Source organism: Gavialis gangeticus, unplaced genomic scaffold (assembly GCF_001723915.1).
Source record: "Gavialis gangeticus isolate Ggan-Ray unplaced genomic scaffold, GavGan_comp1, whole genome shotgun sequence".
In the NCBI taxonomy this organism is placed as follows: domain Eukaryota; kingdom Metazoa; phylum Chordata; order Crocodylia; family Gavialidae; genus Gavialis; species Gavialis gangeticus.
Genome location: NW_017729027.1, coordinates 1,742,018 through 1,752,520, shown reverse-complemented (window position 1 = coordinate 1,752,520; position 10,503 = coordinate 1,742,018). Strand labels below are relative to the sequence as shown.

General features: G+C 41.7%; 1 protein-coding gene across 1 annotated transcript in view; it reads right to left on the bottom strand.

Annotated features, from left to right (window-relative positions):
• Positions 1 to 7,776: 7,776 nt before the first annotated feature.
• The window catches only part of RNGTT (RNA guanylyltransferase and 5'-phosphatase), a 467,131-nt gene continuing 464,404 nt past the window's right edge, over positions 7,777 to 10,503 (bottom strand). Inside the window, exon 16 of the mRNA XM_019520359.1 lies at positions 7,777 to 10,424. The gene's annotated coding sequence lies outside the window, so the exon portion shown is untranslated. The remainder of the gene's footprint in view (positions 10,425 to 10,503) is intronic.

Sequence of the window (10,503 nt, the reverse complement as noted above, 5' to 3'; positions counted from 1 at the left end):
GAGCTCACCCAGGTGGTGTGGTGCAGGTGTGGTTTGCCTCCCCCGCTTCTCTCCATCTGGCCTGCAGCTGCCCCATGGCACTCTGCGTGGGGCCAAGGCCTGTCTGCTTCCACATGGGGCAGCCCATATCACGCTCCTGCCTGCCCCTACCCCATGCCCGCTAGACAGCACTGCCCTGAGCCCAGCCAGCATGCATAGCTTCCTAATAGGGCTGCTGCTTCAACTACCCAGGTACTACTTGACTCACCTCACCGCCAGTGGCTCCTCCTCCTGCCCCTGCTGTCCACTTCAGGCAACAGGTAGCACAGGAAAGCTGTGGGCACATGTACCAGGCAGCAGATGCCCAAGCCAGGCAGGCGGGGAAGTTGTAGCTGGGTGGTTGCTGCCCTAGCACATGGGCTCCAGCTTCAGGTCCTGGCCACCTTCTACCCATTATGCCCACACAGCATGATGAACAGCTACCTGCAGGTGGCCAAGTGGATAGAAGGCAGCCAGGAGCAGGAGCTGAAGCCCTGTGCACTAGGGCAGAAGCCACCCATCTGCAGCTTCCCCCAACCTGGCTGGGCCTGAGGTGCCTGGCCTATGGCCCCAAGGCTGCCACTACTTTTGTGCACTACCTGCTGCCCCAATTAGCGCAGCAGGGGCAGGAGGAGGAGAAGCTGCTGGACGCAGGAGGAGCCAAACAGTACCTAGGCTGCTGCAGCCGCAATGGGAGCAGCCCTTCCAGAAGCTGTGTGCACTGGCTGAGGCTGTTGGCGAGCACAGCAGGGCTTGGCCCTGGGTGGAGCACCATGGAAGCAGCCACATGCCAGACACAGTCAATTGGCAGGCACCCACGCACAGGATAAACACAATCACTTGACGGGCCGAATCTGGCCTGTGGACTGTATTTTGTCTACCCCTGAGTTAAAGGATATCAAATCTGCCAAAGGCGTGATGGCTTTGGACTATAGCAACACTTGGGACAGAAGGCACTAAAAACGCATCACAATTCAACTCAGAGTAAAGAAAAATGACAGCCATTAAAAGCTATATGGTTTAAGAACACAGTTCATAACTGTTCACAGAAGCAGAACCAAAATATTTTAAACAATAAGAAAACTGAGAATTTCAAAACTGGTATGTGTGGGGTGTAGTTGGTGCTTTCAGGGAATAAGTTCAGTGCTAAGACTACCTGTATGAGGTCCAGAATTTATGCAGATCCTCAGCTGGGACACATCAGTGCAACTCTTTGGAAGCCAGTGGCATTAAGCAAACTATCCAAGCTGAGAGTGTGGCTATTGGTATAAAAAATTTAAATCCTTTAATGCCTGTATGAGTTTAAAAAACCTTTGAGGAGTGCTTTGATTAAGATGATAAAAACATGTTCATTATTATAATTTAAAAATTATTATTAAAAGTTTTTTCCAATCTGAATATTTGCCATCCATGCAGATCTGTTTAATACAATAGCTTTTATGTCATCTCGCTTCCCAGAATAGGTCTCTTATAGAACATTTAGTCAAAACTCAATTTTCTCAGAGTATCAGTCAAATGTTTCTGAACTTAATTTGTGTGTTTTCTTCTGATCAAATATATGGAAAGATGTTGGGAGACAGTATTTCAACTGAAATATATTCCTACCCTGGGAGAGGGTTTAACTAGCTTTTTCAAAAAAGCCTTTGAAAGCAATGGGTGTCATAATATCAAAGTGAACTCCAGTTCTCATTCGGGTTTTTTGTCATGCTGGAAATGAATGTAACCACACTTCTTTGACTGTGTTTTTGTATATTTATACTTATGACACAACTCAGGCAAGAGGACTTATTCATAGCAGGGCCTGTTACAGTGCTCATTTATGTTCACTGCTTCTCCTATTCATCCCCTCTCATCTCCTAGACATCCTGAAGGTGAGGCTATTAAAGAGGCTATGGTATGGTTTTCCATCCAAGTTCTTTCCACTGCTTCCTCCAAGTCAAGGTTCCATTAGGGCTCCAAAGGAAAAGAGGCGAGTAGGAAGTGTGACTCTTAAAGACTCCTGTTAGAGGTAATTAACCTTCAGGTCTTTGAGTGCCATCTGAATACTCGTGCTCGCGGGATAACTTGGCAACCCGTACCCTAATAAAGGGCTTTCTCTTGTACACTGGCTAACCTGTAAAGAGACAGAATGGTGTTTAGGACAGTTTACACAGGAAATAAAGAAACTGGGAGAATTCCCAAATTCTTTAGCCCTATTAACATAGTAAACCAGACCGCTCTTAGCAACTACTGTACATTCAGCATTTTTTGTCTTTTGCCTAATAAAGTAAAAATTATAACTTGGGTTCAGATGTTTGATTATTTTTATAGTGTCCCGCCATGACATCAAGACACCACTTAGTTATGCTTGTCCTGTAAAATTTATTGTTCTACCCATCCAGAAACTCCTTGATTGCATCAATCACGTCATTATTGTCACCACATTCTTCCCACAAAGAATTCCTTTGTATTCCTTCAACTTGGGGAGCAGTGAGCCAACTCTCATGAATAGCCTGGAGGGGGAAGCAGTTCAAAGCCATATAGGGTCACTACCACCGGATGTGTGTGGGATAATGCATTGTCCTAGAGAAGCAGGATTCCAACCCGGCTTTTCATGGTTCTTGCTCTTGATACCTTCTCAAAAGCACAGCAGTTCACTACTACAGTAGTCTCCCTTTATGGTCTTTCTTGCTAAGAAGTGGTCTCCCATACTTTTCCCAGAAAAAATGTGGCCAAGACCCTAATGGATTGATGACATTTTCTTCATTATCTTATGAGGTGGAGACTGTGTGCTACCACTGCACGCTCTGCTGTTTGGTCTTTCACTTTTCATTCCATGTTGCAGTTCTGCTCAGTGAATTTATCTGGGTTTGCTTGAAAAAAAAGAAACCATTCAACTCACCCTTTTTCATCTGATCAGTGCTAAACATTCTGGCTTCTGATCTTGCTGACAGCTTTTTCACTGTGGACACTGTTGCAATTATGTCTTAATCTTCCAGGTTGCAGGAGTGTTGTAGAGTAACGGTTCTCAACCGTTGGTACCTTACGTATCCCCTGCCGATTGATGCAGCAAAAGCAAAATCGGAAGTCCCACCATGGCATTTCCAGTTTCGCCGCTGTGAGCCAAGTCCCACTTTTTTCTCATGGACCATGGCCCAGGGCAAAGCAACCTGCGCAGGGTCTCCCTCCCTATCCCCCGGCACACTGATGCTGGGGAGTGAAAGCCCCGGTGCACCGGACACGGCGGGAGGGGCAGCAGTCGGAACTTCTGGCCCGAGCAGGCAAAGACCAAAATGCAGCACCTGTGTAGCCCCGGCCCGCGTCTTGCATACCCCCAGGGGTACACATACCACGGGCTGAGAAACACTGGTGTAGAGTTATAGGCATGATTGTCCAAGGAATGAGAGAAGCAGGGTTGCTTAGTAATTTCTTTTACTGGATCCGCTATAAACATGGTAGAGATGTTTGTGAAATTTTTGGATCAGAAATTACTGATCTGAGGTGTGGCAAACAGTTCCTACTTAGGCCTTATTACAATTCTATTCTGTGATTCTGTGTCTGCCTATGTTACGTTGCCGCACAGGGTTATGCATCACAAATCTGTAGGCAGGACTGAAGCACACAAACTGGCGCTCTGCTGCTCACAGAAGGTGCCCCTGCAATGCAATAACTTCCCCAATTCATCCACAGCAAACACTAATCCCCTTATTAATGGCATTTGAAAACAGCTAGGCAGAGGGTGAGCATTAGGCACAATGAACCATACACTAGGCTGTATGAGAGGTGATTGCAAGGGAACCCAGATAAAGAAAAAAGAGTAGGGTAATTACGATAATTTTAAAGAAACTGGGACTGCATTAGTAAGGTGGGCATGAAAAGGAGTTAGAGGAATATTACAACCAGTTAGATATAGCTTGGATAGGCAGACAGGACTGGGGAAACGAGCATACCTAGCCAGATAGGGATGAGGAGCCAGGAGGGTTTTTCAGCAAATGGGCAGACACTGGGCTAGAGGGTGAGCAAGAGGCTCACTTTGGAATGAGCAGAGTGGCTAGAATCCAGACTCCGCTAAGCTGCACAAAACCACCATTGGAACGATGCGCTGACAACATGCTGAGCCACGGCCGCCTCGAGCTGGACATAGAGCTATGGGATACAGATTGCATTGCCTACACCAACTCCATGACACCACAATGAGGAAGACTTAGTTTCTTCTTGTCTACTGGTTTAATGCGGGGCTTTTCAACTTCTGAGTGGCTGGGAGCCACCACTCTGCAACAGCTGCATGCCCCCAAGGCTCCACGCATTGTGGGCAGCATGCTGAGCTATGCCTCACTCCTCTCCACCCATCCACCACTGCACTTTGCCAGCATCTCCATGCTCTGTACACAGCACCGCCGAGGTCCCCCCAGTAATCATAAAAATTCATAGAAAATGAGGGTTGGAAGGAACCTCAGGAGGTCATCTAGTCCAACCCCCTGCTCCAAGCTGTAGGCACTCCACTCTCCTCCCCACTGTAGCACTGCAGTGAGCAGTGTCCCCCAGGCACCCAGCGTCAAAGAAGGGAGGGGGAGCCCAGAGACTTTGGTGACAGCAGCAGCTGGAGTGGTGAGGAATTGGCATCCAGACGAGGGAGCCTCAAGTTAAACCTCTGGAAGCCACCAGTTGGACATTACCATCACATTGTCTGTGAAGATCTGGAACCTGGGAACAGACCTGAAGGGTTTCTTATAAAGATCTTCTGGAAGATTTCACATCCATCTTCTCCAGTATTTCAGTCTTCTATCTAAATATCCCACTACTTGAAAAGGGAAGGTCTTCAACTTGGCCCTTGGCTTTCAGTCTGTGAGCAAAAGATGTTAATCCAGTTTATCAGAATAGAGTGATGGCAAATTCAACTGTGTTGGCTGCTGAACCTAGAGCATCAACAGGAGGTGTAAGTGCACATTTAACCACTATCTGACCTTTTACTGAAGAATTAGCTAGTGTCCTTTTTTTTTTTTTTTGTTAGGGAATACTTTAAAAATATGGATAATCTTTTCTCATATATATGATATAGATTGCCACTGCCAGAAAAAGGATAGTTTACACATGAAAGAAAGAAAACCTCCTGTATCCTTTAAGTACTGCAATTTTCATAAACTTTTTTCAATATAATTTAACAAGGTGGTTGAGAAAACCAAACTGGTTTTCAGGTTTTGATAATCTGTCTAAAATTGGAACAGGGTTATTTTGTTTTTGTTTTGGACGGAGTAATCAAGATGCTGTACACAGCTTGGGGAGTTTCTTCAGAGGTGATTGATAGAAGCTGCAAACTTGTTACTGTTTTATTGGTTGGATCAATAATCTAAGTGAATCCGTGAATCGGAATCCAACATTGATAATCTACCTGAGCCACAGTATCAGAAAGTGGGAAAATGATCCCTGAAAGTAGGCAAAAAGGATGGATGTAGAAATCTCAGACCTGAAGAACAAGCCTTTTTCTAAGCCTCTAGGTAGGAGCAGGGTTCCCATGTTGATGAGAAGGTGGAACACGTCTACATTGCCTACACAAAAACAAATAGGGCTTCTCAGTGTGTGCACTGCCTATCAACGTGAGCAACTGAACTCAAACTTTGTATCAGATCTGAAAGTGTATGAAGATTTATTTGCATCATATTCAGAGGTACATTCCTTAATAGAATTCTGATTTTTCCTTGGATCATAGGTCTGACAAGTTCGTAGCAAAACTTCAGTTCCTCAAGTACATAAAATGGAAAAGAACAAGAGACCTTTACTGCAAGTGCCTGAGACATTTTTAGAAATGGGAGGGAAGTGCCTAGGAATGTCTAAACCAAACTTTTTGACCTCCTTTCCCCTGATCATCTGAGACAGATACAAAGAATCCTCCCTTTTATTTCCCTGAGGCAAACAGTCTCTCTCAGACCTGATAACCAATTCAGTTATAGATCCCTATAATGAATTTATGCTACAAGAGTAAGGTTTTATGTGAAGCAAACAGACAACACAGAAACAACTGTCCATTTCAGAGTGATCTTCTGACTAACGTATGCTTGAAATCAGGTGATGAACCTTAGGAAGGAATTTGCCTCAAGTCAGAAACTTAGTCTTTGATTTAGGCTCCATGGGCACCTATACGTATGCTCCAACGTGTTCTGATTAGATTGTGTAGAAGCAGGCTTGATTCAGAACACTCCAGCATGCTGCAGCCTCTCCTGTACTCAGTGTCCCTGCGTTTCATAATGGCAACAGGAATGCTTCAATTAAAGCTTGTTGAATGAGCTTTAGTTCAAGCACCCTCACCGCCATTTTGAAATGCGGGATGCTGAATACACAAGACATTATGGGTGTTTTAATTAAAGCAGTTCTCGAGAACCACTCTAATTAAAATGCACCTCTACCCCAGTGCACGGGGTATTCAAAATGCCCCATATGTTTTCAGATCCAGATTCAATGACCTGTATGTGACTTAGCTTTGCTAACCAGAACCATCTGCCTTTCACATTCTTCTTTAGAAAGAAAGCAGACAGATCCAAAAGGTCAATAATTTTGCTTGTCTCAGGCCAGCACAGTTATAAAATCTCAGGGCTTCAGTGCGAGGTGTGATGAGCTGGGAAAAAAACTGAACTGAAGACTTGGAAACTGATTTTGGAGCAAAGATCAGAATCCCAAGGTGGACAACTGGCTCTCTCACTGTAGGTGCAAATCCCTAAACTTAGGTGTGCTGGATCCACAGAATTTCACAGCCAGAGCTTCTTGGAAAAGGCTTTCAGCTTGTGTTGATGCTACTTATGGACCCTCATGAGTAAATGTGCTACAGATATAGCACCTTGAAGGATGTGACCTTTGCCAGTGTATATCTGCATATGGGTGCCTGATGCTGGAAAGACCACTGGATGAGTGAAGCTTATTTTTCAGCTCCATTATGGAACTCATGGCTGGAACTGAAGACTTAATTACTACCTACCTAAGAATAATTTTTTTGCCCCCTCTAACATGGCTTATCCTCAAAACTAACCTCCCGCAAAACTAGACAAACCTAAGATAGTATGTTTCAGATTTACAAAGGTATTTAGGTATCTTATCTAAATGGGAGTTAGGTGCTTAATACCTTTGTGAATCTGGATCTAAATTCTCAAGAGCAGGAACTGGGTCTGTGTCTGGTTGAATCCAGAGAGTTTCACATCACTCTGCTGCTGTGACTAGAAGGAATTGTGGTGTCAGAGTGTCACACTGCCTTTACAGTCCTACTCTCTGAACATTAGGAGGGGAGCAGGGACTGAAAGGGCATCTGAAGACTGATGAGCATTGCCATAAGAAGGTTCCATTGTCTAATCTGCACCACCTGGTGTATTCCATGAACAGGACTAAGCAAAAGACACAGAAATAGGTAATTTCACTGAAAAAGAGAGTGAAAGTATTTGGAGCATATTAAGCCCCAAAAATTCATTTGGGGAACTTGTCCATTCTTGTATGGTGTAAGCTTAAGTTACTAAAAAATGTTAGAAGATTATAACAATGGTTCTGCTTCACCCACCTTTCAGTTCTCTCTCCAGCAACAGGAAAAACAAACCCTAGCACAGCCAAGAGAGGTATCACGTATTCACTCTTTGAGAGTGCTTATACACAGAAGATCTAGTCCACAGAACTTTTGAACTCTGTAATCTGTGAAGCACTGTCTTATGTGAAAAATGTATATAATAGAAGCCCCACTGTTGGCAACAGAATGAGCGCTAAGAAAGTTTGTACATGAGAAGCATGAACAAGACCATTAGCAAGGGTATTTTAAACCACTGACTTTATTAAAATACTTAATACATAGTTTGCAGAGGAATGTACTGACATTTTTGATAACTTCACTGAAAGCAAAATGCAATAACTTCTATAGGCATTATTTAACAAATAACAAAACTGGAGTTGGAGGGGGAGGATGAACTCATACTCTATAGCTTCAGAGTAGACAGTTTGTTTTTTCTTAGTTTATGACAGCCTTCCTTGTCCCCTTGACCTTGATCTTAGACTACTGAATATTTATTAGCAGAGAAAGGGGTCTCATACATTTTACAATCCTAAAACCCAGCTGGGTCTAAATGGAGTTTCTTTTAAAAAAAACCAAAACTCTGGCTCTTCTTTCTACCATTTCCCTTCTTGGTAAATAGTTTTTCTGAAAAAAACTGAAGAAAAGCCAAGATAGCCTCTTATAACAGCAATGGGCAAGCAGTACAGGAAGAGTTCCAAAGTCAAATCACAACATGAAGCTCCCAATCATCAAATGAGCTTTCACTGTCTTTACAATTCCTTCATTAAATCCATTTGAAGCTTGAGTGGGGAAAAAGAACAATATCAAAACAAGCAAAGGGCCGTAAGTGAGACTGACGTAGGTGAAATGCATGTAGAAGATAGACTACAGTGCCACAGCGCTATAGGCAAAGGAAAAAAAAAAACATTGAAGTTCAGTTGAAATTCAAGCAGCAGTGGGTGGTGGTGGTAAGTAGTACAAAGCCCATAAGCTGGATAAGTATTTAAAACAATGAGACGCTCTTTTTAAATATAACATATTTAAAAGGTCGCAACCATTAAACAGCACTGTTTAAACAATCTTTAAACAAAAGATTGTTGACAAAAAGTTTGTTATAATTTATCTCACTGAAAAGAGTGTTGTCTGGAAAAAATATACTATGTGAAAAAAATCATTTCCTGTGTGTTTCGATGCAGAATGTAGAGGTTGCATAGATTTTCATATCAAATTAATAAGGCTGATTTTAGGAGACAATTTTGCAACCTTGCATAGGCAATACTGTATCTTTAATATAGATAATGAGCAGAAAGTGTGTATGATTGAAACATGAGCATTAATGAACACACTTTTTCCTCTCAAGTTTTAATGTAGCAAAAAAGTAACTTATTTAACTCCTTTCATTCCCTACAACAGATATGGAATATCCCAGGAAAGAGATGCTAAGATTACCATGAAAATGATACAGTGTATACAACATGTTGAAACAATTGGAGAAGCCTCCACAAAGCATAGCCCTAAAGTTTCCATATAGAAAAAAATATTGCAGGAGTTAACTTTGTTTACAAACGTTAAAACTCATTTAAATATAAACATGTTTTTGGTTAATATTATACCAAATGAAATCATGTTAGCTAATCAGATTGCTGAATGCATGGATGACCCATACTTACATATCAAGTAAGCTATATATAAACAGCCAAATACCAGCTTATAAATGGTACAGTAAACTTCTTAAAACTGCATTTTTATAATTAAAGTTGTTTCTAATTAGTTTAAATTCAGGACAATTACTTCATAAATCAAACAGAATGCAGCTTTTCAATACTAACAAGTCTGAACAACTGTCAACATACTTTAAGAGTCATCAGGATATTTGCTTCAGCATTTGGTGGTATAAGATATAACGTTGGTGGATTAAATATTGTCACAGGACAGCTTTCTCCAGCTTTGAAAATAAATGCCCTCATTCCAGGATGTTCATTTCCACCAATAAATGCTTTGCCTTTGCCCTGGCATTTTTCTAACAAAAGACCCTTACCCCTGTGATACGGCTCAATTCTACTGGCATTACCTCTCTGTCAGAGGAGTTGTCTGGCATTTCTTCTGCCATTTTGTGCTGGATCTAAGACAACATCATTAGTACTGGTTATTACTCTTGCATATCACAGTGAGGTGTACTTTTTAATATTCTTTACAATGGAGAACTAAGCCCTGAACTAGAAATTGTCTCACAACAGACACTTTAATACTAAGGATTTGGTGAGTGTTCCTTATCTACAGATAAACTTAAAAGGCAAAAGGCAAAGCTAAAATCAGCCCACCATATGAGGTGTGTTAGTTCAAACAGGAAAAAAGACACCCAGCACTTTCTTTCAGAAGGATGCTGTTTACAACAATAAAGACTCACTTTAATATTTCAACAACAAAAAAGCCAAACTAATTTTAAAATCTGTGAACCCTAATGAGGTTTTTTATAAACCAATACAGTGCACAAACAACATTGCTGTTTGCTCTTAAACATGAGTCTCAGAAATGTAGGAAAACTATGATAAATTATACTAAAGATGACAAATCCTAACCAATTAAATAAAAAAGAAAAACACCACTATCTTTGAAATACAGCTTCGAAAACTTACAGTGTTCCAATGTTCTCAGTTCCAGATTGCTGACATTATAAATTAAAGGTGAAATATATCCGTATAGAAACAAGACAGCTTTCCATTGATTCTGTACTGTTCTTGTCTAAACCTTTGGATATTTCAATCTTCAAATCCCACAAAGTAAGGTTGAATTTACCAGTTAGAAAAGAAAGTTCATGATGTGGCATTTGAAAAAGATGCATCTTAGTATTTACAGGATGCTTTAAATTACGTTTTTTTGCAAGTGTTTTTAATTCTCACACTTTCATTTCACCTTCTGCAGAACTGTAAATATGCCATATGCTGAGCATGTGTGCTCCATGCAGGGATGTGCAGTTTTGGGTGTCT